The sequence below is a fragment of the Medicago sativa genome, chromosome 6, assembly GCF_051527215.1.
Source record: "Medicago sativa cultivar Bolivia chromosome 6, Bolivia_mono, whole genome shotgun sequence".
Lineage (NCBI taxonomy): Eukaryota > Viridiplantae > Streptophyta > Magnoliopsida > Fabales > Fabaceae > Medicago > Medicago sativa.
This window is the reverse complement of record NC_140754.1, coordinates 54,768,587-54,781,683: the sequence shown is the minus strand read 5'-3', so window position 1 is coordinate 54,781,683 and position 13,097 is coordinate 54,768,587. Positions and strand designations below refer to the sequence as shown.

At 34.7% G+C, this 13,097-nt stretch overlaps 1 long non-coding RNA gene across 9 annotated transcripts; it reads right to left on the bottom strand.

Annotated features, from left to right (window-relative positions):
- Nucleotides 1-4,491: 4,491 nt before the first annotated feature.
- On the bottom strand, nucleotides 4,492-12,352 carry LOC146915733 (uncharacterized). Of its 9 annotated transcripts, none has more exons than XR_015014736.1 (6): nucleotides 11,711-12,352; nucleotides 11,364-11,598; nucleotides 11,089-11,278; nucleotides 5,478-9,643; nucleotides 5,131-5,342; nucleotides 4,492-5,045 (listed from the first exon to the last, which is right to left on the bottom strand). It is a non-coding gene; the product is annotated as an uncharacterized LOC146915733 (long non-coding RNA). The 9 variants fall into 9 exon arrangements; XR_015014734.1 differs by having other exon boundaries at nucleotides 11,364-11,580; XR_015014733.1 differs by having other exon boundaries at nucleotides 11,364-11,575.
- Nucleotides 12,353-13,097: the final 745 nt, after the last annotated feature.

Here is a 13,097-nt window from a genome sequence, read left to right as displayed (position 1 = left end):
ACTTCTCTTTTCACTATAACCATTCATTATCCACACCATCAGTGCAGTAACCAAACAATCATCACTAACCAACCGTCACCGTCGTCACTGTTAACAAACCATCGTCGCGGTCAACTTTCATCACGTCATTACCATCACCGCCATGACAATGACTCCGTCGCTGGCAGTCCCTCGATCCTCTCTAGCGATCTCATCCTTGATGTACTTTCATTTCTTCCTATAAGATCTTTTCTTCGATTCAGGTATGTAAGTAAGTGTTGGAAAACCCTAATTTCCGACCCCACCTTTGTGAAATTGCATCACCAGAAATCACAATCACAAACACGAAATTCACCCTTTCCACTGCAGTTGAAGAATTCAGGTGGTGGTTGCGGTTGTGAAAACAGACCAACGCCTCTTCTGCTGCTATCATCTATATTTAAGTTTGTTTTTTAGCTTTTATTTGTTACAACTATTGTTTTGTCTGTGATTCTTTATCTTTTATGGTATTAGATGATTTGCTGTGAAATTGAGAGTAACTGAATCATTGAGGAATTAAATAACTTCGAATTATGTTGTCCGTAGGAAAGAAACTAATAGAAGGTATGTATGTTCTCTCTAATTTTTTTCTCTAATCATGGTTGTGTGATATCCGGTGTTCATTCTTTCGCAAATAAATTTCCTGTAGCATCTGATTCAGTTAACAATCTATTTTGATTGTGTCTTCTTTAGTTTTTTTCAATTTTCAAACTTCCTTGAGATGGACTAGACATGAGAATGTTGTGATTGTTAATCTTTTATTGTTTATTTGATAAAATTTTGTCTACACATTTTGCAGATGGGGAACAATTGTTTCATTGTGCTTATAAAAAAGTTGTTTCATTGTGATTATAGTAGAACGTGCTAAAACTACTATTACTTAATTCATATATTGCATTTACCCATGTCTGTTGTCATGTCCAGTAGAAAGAATGGAGTTTATCCTGTTAGGTTAGTTTGTTTATTTTTTCATTACTTCTAACACTACTGAATTGAACATTTAAAATTTTGTTATCTAATGACATAAACCTTTTAATTGTTCTGAACTTTTTTTTTTAATTCTTACCTTTTGATGTTCTAAATTTTTTTTTTTTAATTTGTAGGTTCTAATGAAGGTGCACACAGTTATAGTTACTTGAATCTGAAGAGAAAAGGAGCACGAGTATTGAAAGGTCCACATTTGGTTACATTGGTATCACCACTTCGTATCCATTAAGTATAACTAATTTCCTAAATCTCTGTGAAGCGATAACTGACAATATATTTTCTCTGCAACATACTCTATTATACGATTGGAAAAAAGCATCAGATTAAAACCTTACACTGCAACTCATTGTATCTATAAAATGCATGCGATCAGTTCAGCTTATGTTTTAAAGTTTGGTGACTGTTAAACCATAGTAGTTACAGTACACATAATATTTTCTGCTAAACTTTGTCACTTAATGCTGAACAGGACACTATTTGACATCTTAGTATATTAAATTGCTGACTGATCTCTATTATGTTATCATTCCAAGCAACCTTCTATGAACAACGTACCTTATTATAATCTCATTGCTTATGACATTATTACCATCAATCATAACTTCATATCTGTTACGTATAACTAATATTCTAATTTTTCAAGAAGCAAGAACTGATGCAATTATTCACTACAAGATAATCTAAGAAACCATGTTATCTTATCCATCAGTGCATCTAATATCTTAAATTGCGGTGACTGTTAAACCAAGATTGCAGTTACAAGGCACAAAATGCATTCAAATAAACTTTGCCTTTTTTCTCCTGGAAAGGAAATTTTTCGACATCTACCCATAGTCAATTCATAACTGATCTCAAGTTAGTTATTATTCAAATCATAATTATATGTTTCCCTATGTAGCGGCGAGTATCCAAAATGATTAAGATATTCATTTCGAACAACTATTCGAAAACTAATCTTTGTGGACAAACTACCACATATTTAATGTCAGTTTCAACAAATGAAACACCTGTATTTGTTAGTATATGGCGGAGATGGTTCTCATATTTTAGATTGCGACGAATTTTTGAATCATTCAAATCATCCTAAATACAATGTTGTTTACAAGGAAATTTTTCGTAATGTACCAGCATGATTTGTTCCCTTTTTTTAAGTTGTATTATTATTTTTAAAATTGTATTTGCACAAATAAATTATAAATTAACAGTATAATTGAATATTTTGTTTGCCATCAATATGACCCGTGCGGCAGCACGGGTGCAAGGTCTATATATATATATATATATATATATATATATATATATATATATATATATATATATATAAGATATTTGTTAAAAAGTTATGTGCAATTATTTGTTAATCCACCCTAATGAATGTCATAAATTAAAAAAATGGCAATCCATCTATTTTATGTCACATTTTAATATATCTATTTTCTTTCAATAAAATTTCATATTAACAAAATTAAATTAAAATTTTATCAAAATCTGCATGGGAACTATCAAATCAAATAAGGGGGTAAACTATGAGGCTAAGGTGTTGGTTAATCGTCTTCGGAGGGTTCTTAGGAGTGTTATCTCGAATTCTTAGTCAACTTTTATAAAGGTTAGACAAACTTCTCGCACATTGAATTCAGAGTATTATTAACATCATTCTAATTGCAAATGGGGTGGTTGACGAGACAAGAAAAATTAAAAAAGAATTAATGTTCTTTAAAGTAGATTTTGAGAAGGCATATGGCTATTATTGGAAATAGTTTGTGATGATGTTTATAGACGATATCTTGGTGTATTCGAAATTAGAGGAGGAGCATGCTGAGCATCTAAGGGTTGTGTTGCACACTTTGAAGGAGAAGAAGTTGTTTGCTAAGTTGTCAAAGTGTGAGTTTTGGTTGCGGGAAGTAAATTTTCTTTGTCTTGTGATTTCAAAGGGTGGCATAGCAGTAGATTCGTCTAAGGTTGATGCAGTATTGCAGTGGGAGACTCTGAAGTATGTCTTTGAGATCAAAAGTTTTCTTGGTTTGGCGGGTTATTACCAGAGGTTTATTGAAGGATTTTCTAAGTTGGCTTTACCGTTGACGCAATTGACTCGGAAAGGACAAGAGTTTGTTTGGGATGCTAAGTGTGAGAAGATTTTCCAAGAGTTGAAGAAGATGTTGACTTTAGCACCAGTGTTGATTTTGCCGAATCCGAAGGAATCGTTTGTTATGTATTGTTATGATTCTAAGATGGGTATTGGTGGTGTGTTGATGCAGAATCGTCTAGTTGTAGCTTATGTGTCGAGGCAGTTGAAAGTGCATGAGAAGAATTTTCTGACCCATGATTTGGAATTCGCAATAGTTGCGTTTGTGTTGAAGATCTGTAGGCATTATTTGTATGATTCTAAGTTTGAAGTGTTCGGGGATCTGAAATAAAATAAAAGGGATTGGGGTGAGACGGGATGTCTCAGTGAGTTCCACCTATCCTAGGCTGTAGGCAATCTCAGGGAACCTAGGATCGCCATCTGTCTCTAAGCTCAACCCTATTTGGGTTTAAACAGTTTTGTCATGCATAACTGAGCGATCGGGGGATAACTAGGATCGCTATCTGAAATACTGATATAATTCTGATACTAATACTAAAATCATAATCTTAATCATAATCATATTCATAATATATGTCATATTATGTTAGAATGTTAGCGTTGAACAAACAATATTATCTGAGTTGATTTTACGGAATAAACCCAGGTGGAGTAACCCCGGAATTTATTCCACTCTGACCGGTAATAATTCCAACTGGCGGGAACCCAACTGACGGGGATACCGGACTCCTCTGATTATCGTGGGGTCATCCTTACGGATAGTGCCCGTTCCAACTGGCGGGAACCTTTTGTATCCTAACTGGCGAGGATAACAAAAGCCACGGTTTATAAATTATTTAATATTATAAACTGAACTGATTTTCTTATAATAACAACATTCTGAAACTGATAACAAAGACGTAGTAATTCCGTCTTTATTCTAAAATTAACTCTGATACTAACCTATTCAGGTTCTAGGCATATCGTTGTCATATGCCAATCCTAAGATTTTCCCATATCCTGATAAACTAAATTCGACTAATTAAGCCGAACTTCCATAACTAGGATTCTTTACTTCCATTGATTGGAAATCTACCCATGAATTGTTTACATAACATACTCGTTCTAAATACATCTCTTATGTCAATGTGCAATAATTATGTAATGACACCCAAGTTGGAGGATTGCTAAATATTCTTTGTCACATAATAAGAAAATATGCATTAATGTCAATTTGAACATGTTTATGTTACTATTCATGTTGGAGTGTCTTAAAACATTCCTGGTTACATAATTGAATAAAAATGAATGTTTCGAATTCTAGCCGAACAATGACTATATTTATGCATGATAAACTTTCTTGTAAAATTATTTAAGAAAATGTAACCATTTCAAGTAACCAAGGCAAGTGTTAAATTCCAACATTTTTCTCAATCATTTAAACAAGTGAATATAATATTTGCCTTGTCTAACATTTTCCTCCAACATCTACACTAACATAAACATATTCATAACATGAAAGAGGATTTAGAATAAACTAGTAACCAAACATGTGACAATTCAATTTTCCAAATTATATGTATTTCAAACTTCTATTCAAATTCTATCCTCCAACATTAGGACTAAAGTAGTATTGCACAATAACATAAGAAATTTTAGAACAAAATAATGGGAATCTAGCATTGATACAATTATGCCAACATATTCTAATAATTCATAATCACATATTAGCATTCTAATGGAATAATTTACTCCCCAATGGTGGGTTTACTAACTAAAGGAACTCACCTAGCACTTATGGTAACATCCAGAAACAGATTATCCTGAGCCTAAGAACTTCCTCTTCAAGCTCAAGCTCTAATCTTCTGCCCATAGCTTATCATCAACGACTCAAAACCTTGGTTTAGCACAAAACTCATTTCAGCCTCATACTTCAAGGTCCTCTCCAGACCTCAATTCTGAACCTAAAATCATGAAACTGGTACCAAAATGTCCGCAATTTCGTTAGCTTTCCATAGCATCAAAAATTACTCGATTCGGAGTTACAGGGGGAAAGTTCTTACCGTTTTAGTGGAGCCCTGTCCCATAACCCGTAAACATTTTCTGCAGCCTTTCCAGCATTATTGTCCAACTTCGAACGCGTTTTCTGAAACCGTTTCTAATCCGAATCATACCAAATCTATATCCAAACTGAAGGGAATTAAATGTTGAATCCGAAAATTCAACAATTACACAAGTCTGAGCTACACAGAAACAGCTATGGCCCAATTAGCGCCTGCACTGCATACGAATTTTAAACTAATTTTCTATAAAATTTCAGCCATACTCAATCTAACTATAACAATCAATTCAACGCCACTACACCATAATCCAGCAGCAACATCAAATTCAAATATAACAAATAACTCACCTTTAAGCTTCCAAAAGAAACTTATTCTCAGCTTATAGCTTATGCTTCTAGCTTTGGCTTCTGCTCAAGCTTCCTTCAATCCTTCCCTTTAGTTCTTGCTCCATTTAAACCCATTGTTACAACATTAGTACTAGCCCTTGCAACAGCTCAGCCTCAATCTCGTCTACCCAAGCTTCAACTTTTACTTCTTCAACCAAATCTTGTTTCTAATCATCAATTCAACAAAATAAAGCTTATGAACTTGTACATACAGCTAGCTAAACTTACTTGAGTGGGACAGATTTCAAAGGTTGTAGATAGAGAGGGAGTTTTCGGCCAAAGAGATAGAAAAAGGAGTTCAAGGCTTGGTTGAGGTGTTCACTTGTTCTAGGGATGAATTATGTATGAGACGAGGGAGTTAGAGAGAAGTGGAGGAAAAATCTGATTTTTGGAGAGAGAATGAAGTGGTGAAAATGAAGATATTTTGGTGTTATGTTATAATTATAGCCCCATCTAGGTGAAATTCCCATTTTGCCCCTTCCACATTCTTCTCTAATTCAAAAGTCCGATAAAATACCGTTAACGATGAGGTGGGATATTACACTCTACCCCCCTTAAAGAAATTTCGTCCTCGAAATTTAGAAATTACTTGGGAGTAATTGTGGATAGTTCTCCAATTCTTCCTTAACTGAGAAACATGGAATGCCTTATGAATCCCTGATTTAACTAGAGGCAAGGCTAAGTGATATGCCACTGGACCGATACGTCCAAGTATCTGGAATAAGCAAACCCAAATTAGGTGGACCTTCAAGAATACATGCTCTCCTCCATTAAATTCCATTAGTCTTTGCCTCTTATCCACATAGTTCTTCTGACGACTCTGAGTCGTTCTTATCTTTTCTCGAAATTTAGGGATTTACCTGCTAATAAGCACAAACATTCCCTCTATACTTTCGACCTTAGACTTCCACATACGTCCATTATCAACTGATTCTTTCTCTTTAATCAAATTATCGGTTTCCCTTGTAACATTAAGTCTCCTGACTACATAACCATAAATATAAACTGACTTAAATTAATAGGTTAAACTGATTTCAAGATTTGTTTCCAATCTCATAGGTCGAAAAATTCGATAATAACCTCCTTATCTGTGAGTTGCAGAATATAGTATACACCTTATGATAGAGTGGAACGCAAAACTAATCAATGTGTCTGATATCTTTCGAGTAAATTCTTGGTTCCACACACTCTTTTTAAATCTGTCTTAAGTTACTAATACTTGTTTAGCTTCACTGAGTTCTAGATAAATATCATACACTTATTGGAGTAACACTTTTATCGACTTTGTCGATTTCTTTATCTTGTCTTGAACAGATATGACCTTTGAGTGATCTTTCATGCTATGTCTAGTCCCAATAAAATTTTATTTCTGAACTATGCCCCAAATAACGAGGTCTTATAATGATAATCGTACCATACTCTGTATAAGATCGTCCCAACTCTGAGAAATATCTGACGTCTAGTTTATTTCATCAAAGGTAAGAATTGTTTCAACTTTCTCCGTTAATCAACACATAAATAGAAAATGTTACTTCTGATATTTGTTATGTTTTATATGAATAAACTCAACATGATGTTATCTCAAACATCTGATGGAAGTACTTACTGACGAGTACAATCCATAGGTCAGATTTATATACATAATGTACTAACTGGCGAGTACATTAAATATATATAAATCTTATATGAGAAATGGTGCACTAAGTTTTCAACATTCTTGAATTAATCAAATTACACTTTGATTCGGTCAAAATAAATAAGATACGTAATCAAATTTTCTCATGAACTTACTCTTCCAAATATACACTTCATCCTTGAACAATATTATTCTCTCTGTTATTATAGGGAACATATTATCTCAGTCTTTCTGATAATTCCATACTGTATATCACTTAAAATTTTCTATCTTGTATGATATCAATCTTTTCTTTACCTTCAAAAATACGGAGTTTAAAATTCCCGAACTTCACAGCAAAATTGTGTTTAAGCATCCGCATTCTTGTTCTGAATGGCATACTTGCACTTAAATGCCTCTTACTATACTTGATATCCCATGAGAGTATTTCAAACCAAAAATAAAATCATCTTGATACAACATCCATATTTATTACCTCATACATGACTCTTTTCCCGCTAAGCTGATACTTTTTATTCATTCTTTGAAATCACCAAGTCGACTGACTATGTTACATACTAGAGGTGATTCCAATTTTCTTAGATTTAACAAGGGACAGACACTTCCGTCCTACTCTTACTACATCTTCTTTAACTGCTTAATCTTTCAATATCTTTGAATGATGTGGCCTGAAAAATCCTTAGTTCGTCTCTTAAAATCTTTCCCATGAATATCTCATCTCAAATTCTTAAACTATTGCACATCTTATTACTTCTTTACAGATTAATTTTCCGCTGCGCCACTCTGATTTGTTAACTTACATCGATTTAGGCATACCGATCCAATCATACTAACAATTTCACAATCTCAATACTATATGTTTATCCAATTCTCCAAGTCATTCTTCGGAGTTTACATGTTATGAGAAGAGAGATTAACTTTACACTACTTGCTACTTCGAGCATCAATTTATATCACTGACGAATCATTTCCAGGTACTGTATTTTTCCCTTAAACATAAACATATACTACATACTTGTTCTCGCAAGGTGTTCCTTACAAAATGCATACTTCATTCTTAACTCTTTTGCACTAGCAGCAATTTTCCATACAACAGAACCTCAAAATAATTCTCAATCCAAAATTCTAGTTAATCCTTAATACGTCAACCTACTATTAAATCTTTATTTTCTGTTTCGTTCGAAAGGTTACATCTTGTCTATGATCATTTCTGGGATCCTTTTTCCACTTACTACTAAGCTTGTGCTTCTTAGTCCAAAAACAATTTAATAATTCGAGATAGATGCAGGTGGTCTGATTCAATTTCCTTCGTGTACTACTCCCGTTAGCTTAACTTCTTTGCAATATCTTGTTAGTAAGAATGCATCCAAATCGTAATTGATTCGTAAAATATCTTTCCAATACTATTTATTCATCCTTCTTGACTCTTATGTTGTATACCATCTTCACGTTTTGATTCATAAATCTAGCACTCTAGACTTCGGGAGGTACAACTATTCTGACGTAGTTTATCTGAATTACGTTGTCCATTCAATGCTCGCATTGAAGCGGTTTCCTTGTCTGCTCCAAATAATTTAGTTATTCCTAATTAGTCCACTTAACAACTCAAACATCAAAAGTCGGCTTGTTTTGGGCATTCGAGTCACTCACTTCTTACCTACTCTACATCCACTGAGAGTTTATGAATTCCATTGTTCGTCGGATAATTTTCTCATATCAAGTTCATCTTCTGATCCCGCAGTTCTAGTTACGCCTTTAGAAATACTCATTTCTTCTATACCTTACTTGTGCTTCTTATATTGCGGCTCCTGCCAAAGTTGCAATCATCCCTTAGTCACCCTGAATATCTTACTTCCCTGAATATCTTACTTCTACAGTATCCACATAAAATGTCGTTCAACAATGCCAGAGTACTCCATCTTAATCTTAACATTTCCCTTATGTCCTTGAAGAACCTTCAACTTCACAGTTTACCAACCACAATTTGTCGTTGAATACTTCCTTATCAAAATTTGTTACAAAACTTGACACCCCGACCTTCCTCCTTCGTATGCTTCATTCCTCCTAGGTCCTATTCAGCTCTCAGACATTTGTTCTAATTGTCATATACTAGTTTGAGTTGATCAGGCTCACCTAGACATGACATTTAGAATAAATATCCGGAACCCAATGGTCCCACTCCATTTTATTGAATTCTAATGTTCCAAGGCACGATCTGAATCGACCAGGCTCTGATACCAAATTGTAACGCCCATACTAAACTTATCTAGAATATTTAGAATGTGCATTAAATTTAGTACTGGATACATTAAAATTACAATAATAAAAATTTTGACTGAATAAATATATACGTCACTGCAGGATCGTACATTTGCTATCTGAATGCATGTCCGGAACCATAATAAATAATCTGAACTAGTACGACACGAGCATGTGGAAATATACCATTCAGCCTCCTGTATTGTCTTCTTGCCACGTACAACCTGTTGATCTGAAATAAAATAAAAGGGATTGGGGTGAGACGGGATGTCTCACTGAGTTCCACCTATCCTAGGCTGTAGGCAATCTCAGGGAACCTAGGATCGCCATCTGTCTCTAAGCTCAACCCTATTTGGGTTTAAACAGTTTTGTCATGCATAACTGAGCGATCGGGGGATAACTAGGATCGCTATCTGAAATACTGATATAATTCTGATACTAATACTAAAATCATAATCTTAATCATAATCATATTCATAATATATGTCATATTATGTTAGAATGTTAGCGTTGAACAAACAATATTATCTGAGTTGATTTTACGGAATAAACCCAGGTGGAGTAACCCCGGAATTTATTCCACTCTGACCGGTAATAATTCCAACTGGCGGGAACCCAACTGACGGGGATACCGGACTCCTCTGATTATCGTGGGGTCATCCTTACGGATAGTGCCCGTTCCAACTGGCGGGAACCTTTTGTATCCTAACTGGCGAGGATAGCAAAAGCCACGGTTTATAAATTATTTAATATTATAAACTGAACTGATTTTCTTATAATAACAACATTCTGAAACTGATAACAAAGACGTAGTAATTCCGTCTTTATTCTAAAATTAACTCTGATACTAACCTATTCAGGTTCTAGGCATATCGTTGTCATATGCCAATCCTAAGATTTTCCCATATCCTGATAAACTAAATTCGACTAATTAAGCCGAACTTCCATAACTAGGATTCTTTACTTCCATTGATTGGAAATCTACCCATGAATTGTTTACATAACATACTCGTTCTAAATACATCTCTTATGTCAATGTGCAATAATTATGTAATGACACCCAAGTTGGAGGATTGCTAAATATTCTTTGTCACATAATAAGAAAATATGCATTAATGTCAATTTGAACATGTTTATGTTACTATTCATGTTGGAGTGTCTTAAAACATTCCTGGTTACATAATTGAATAAAAATGAATGTTTCGAATTCTAGCCGAACAATGACTATATTTATGCATGATAAACTTTCTTGTAAAATTATTTAAGAAAATGTAACCATTTCAAGTAACCAAGGCAAGTGTTAAATTCCAACATTTTTCTCAATCATTTAAACAAGTGAATATAATATTTGCCTTGTCTAACATTTTCCTCCAACATCTACACTAACATAAACATATTCATAACATGAAAGAGGATTTAGAATAAACTAGTAACCAAACATGTGACAATTCAATTTTCCAAATTATATGTATTTCAAACTTCTATTCAAATTCTATCCTCCAACATTAGGACTAAAGTAGTATTGCACAATAACATAAGAAATTTTAGAACAAAATAATGGGAATCTAGCATTGATACAATTATGCCAACATATTCTAATAATTCATAATCACATATTAGCATTCTAATGGAATAATTTACTCCCCAATGGTGGGTTTACTAACTAAAGGAACTCACCTAGCACTTATGGTAACATCCAGAAACAGATTATCCTGAGCCTAAGAACTTCCTCTTCAAGCTCAAGCTCTAATCTTCTGCCCATAGCTTATCATCAACGACTCAAAACCTTGGTTTAGCACAAAACTCATTTCAGCCTCATACTTCAAGGTACTCTCCAGACCTCAATTCTGAACCTAAAATCATGAAACTGGTACCAAAATGTCCGCAATTTCGTTAGCTTTCCATAGCATCAAAAATTACTCGATTCGGAGTTACAGGGAGAAAGTTCTTACCGTTTTAGTGGAGCCCTGTCCCATAACCCGTAAACATTTTCTGCAGCCTTTCCAGCATTATTGTCCAACTTCGAACGCGTTTTCTGAATCCGTTTCTAATCCGAATCATACCAAATCTATATCCAAACTGAAGGGAATTAAATGTTGAATCCGAAAATTCAACAATTACACAAGTCTGAGCTACACAGAAACAGCTATGGCCCAATTAGCGCCTGCACTGCATACGAATTTTAAACTAATTTTCTATAAAATTTCAGCCATACTCAATCTAACTATAACAATCAATTCAACGCCACTACACCATAATCCAGCAGCAACATCAAATTCAAATATAACAAATAACTCACCTTTAAGCTTCCAAAAGAAACTTATTCCCAGCTTATAGCTTATGCTTCTAGCTTTGGCTTCTGCTCAAGCTTCCTTCAATCCTTCCCTTTAGTTCTTGCTCCATTTAAACCCATTGTTACAACATTAGTACTAGCCCTTGCAACAGCTCAGCCTCAATCTCGTCTACCCAAGCTTCAACTTTTACTTCTTCAACCAAATCTTGTTTCTAATCATCAATTCAACAAAATAAAGCTTATGAACTTGTACATACAGCTAGCTAAACTTACTTGAGTGGGACAGATTTCAAAGGTTGTAGATAGAGAGGGAGTTTTCGGCCAAAGAGATAGAAAAAGGAGTTCAAGGCTTGGTTGAGGTGTTCACTTGTTCTAGGGATGAATTATGTATGATTGCATGTTTATTTCTAAAGAAAAATTAAAGAAATGGAAGAGTATGATGGAGAGGGAGAGTGAGACGAGGGAGTTAGAGAGAAGTGGAGGAAAAATCTGATTTTTGGAGAGAGAATGAAGTGGTGAAAATGAAGATATTTTGGTGTTATGTTATAATTATAGCCCCATCTAGGTGAAATTCTCATTTTGCCCCTTCCACATTCTTCTCTAATTCAAAAGTCCGATAAAATACCGTTAACGATGAGGTGGGATATTACACTCACACCCCGCCACACACCTTATCGCCGCGGGTTGAATTATGCCACGCCTTAAAAGATTAGTTTTTGTTGGCAACCTATCTCGCAGTAATCTCCATGCAAGAATTGAGACCTTAGGGGGTCCCTGCTTGTGCCACACGAGATCTCCTGTGACATCAACTAATGTGTAATGCTTTACAATTAATGTAACCATCCATGAATAAAATCTTCCAAAGGGTTGTTTCCCTTCTCCAAAGGACATAAGTTTCTCTATAAATAGAGACACTTTGGAGGCAGAAAGATATAGAGAAAAAAATAGAACATCACATTCTTGTGAGTCTAAATTCTGCCAAAAATTATACTAAATCATTATTTCCTTTCTCAAGTGCACGATAGAAATTGACAGAACTTTATTCTGTAAACTACCATTGTTGATACGTTTGGTGTGAATGTGCAAGTCACGTTAAGGATTCCATCGTATCCTGAAAGGGATTCACTGGTATAACCCTTTGCATCAATTTGGAATAACTGGTGGGGGTGAATCGAACCTAAAGGTTAGTGTGTTCCACACACGCTTTGAAATTTGAGTGAACACTTCATCGTGTTCGTCTTCTTGGTCAAGATATTGCAGCGCAGACCTCCAACACAGGTTCTAACACTTTTTTCCCCATACTCACAATTTTTTCTCCCTCGCCCACTCCATCATGACCCCGACAAATTTTTTATCCCTCATCAGTCATCCATCCCGCCAACATCTTCCCCAC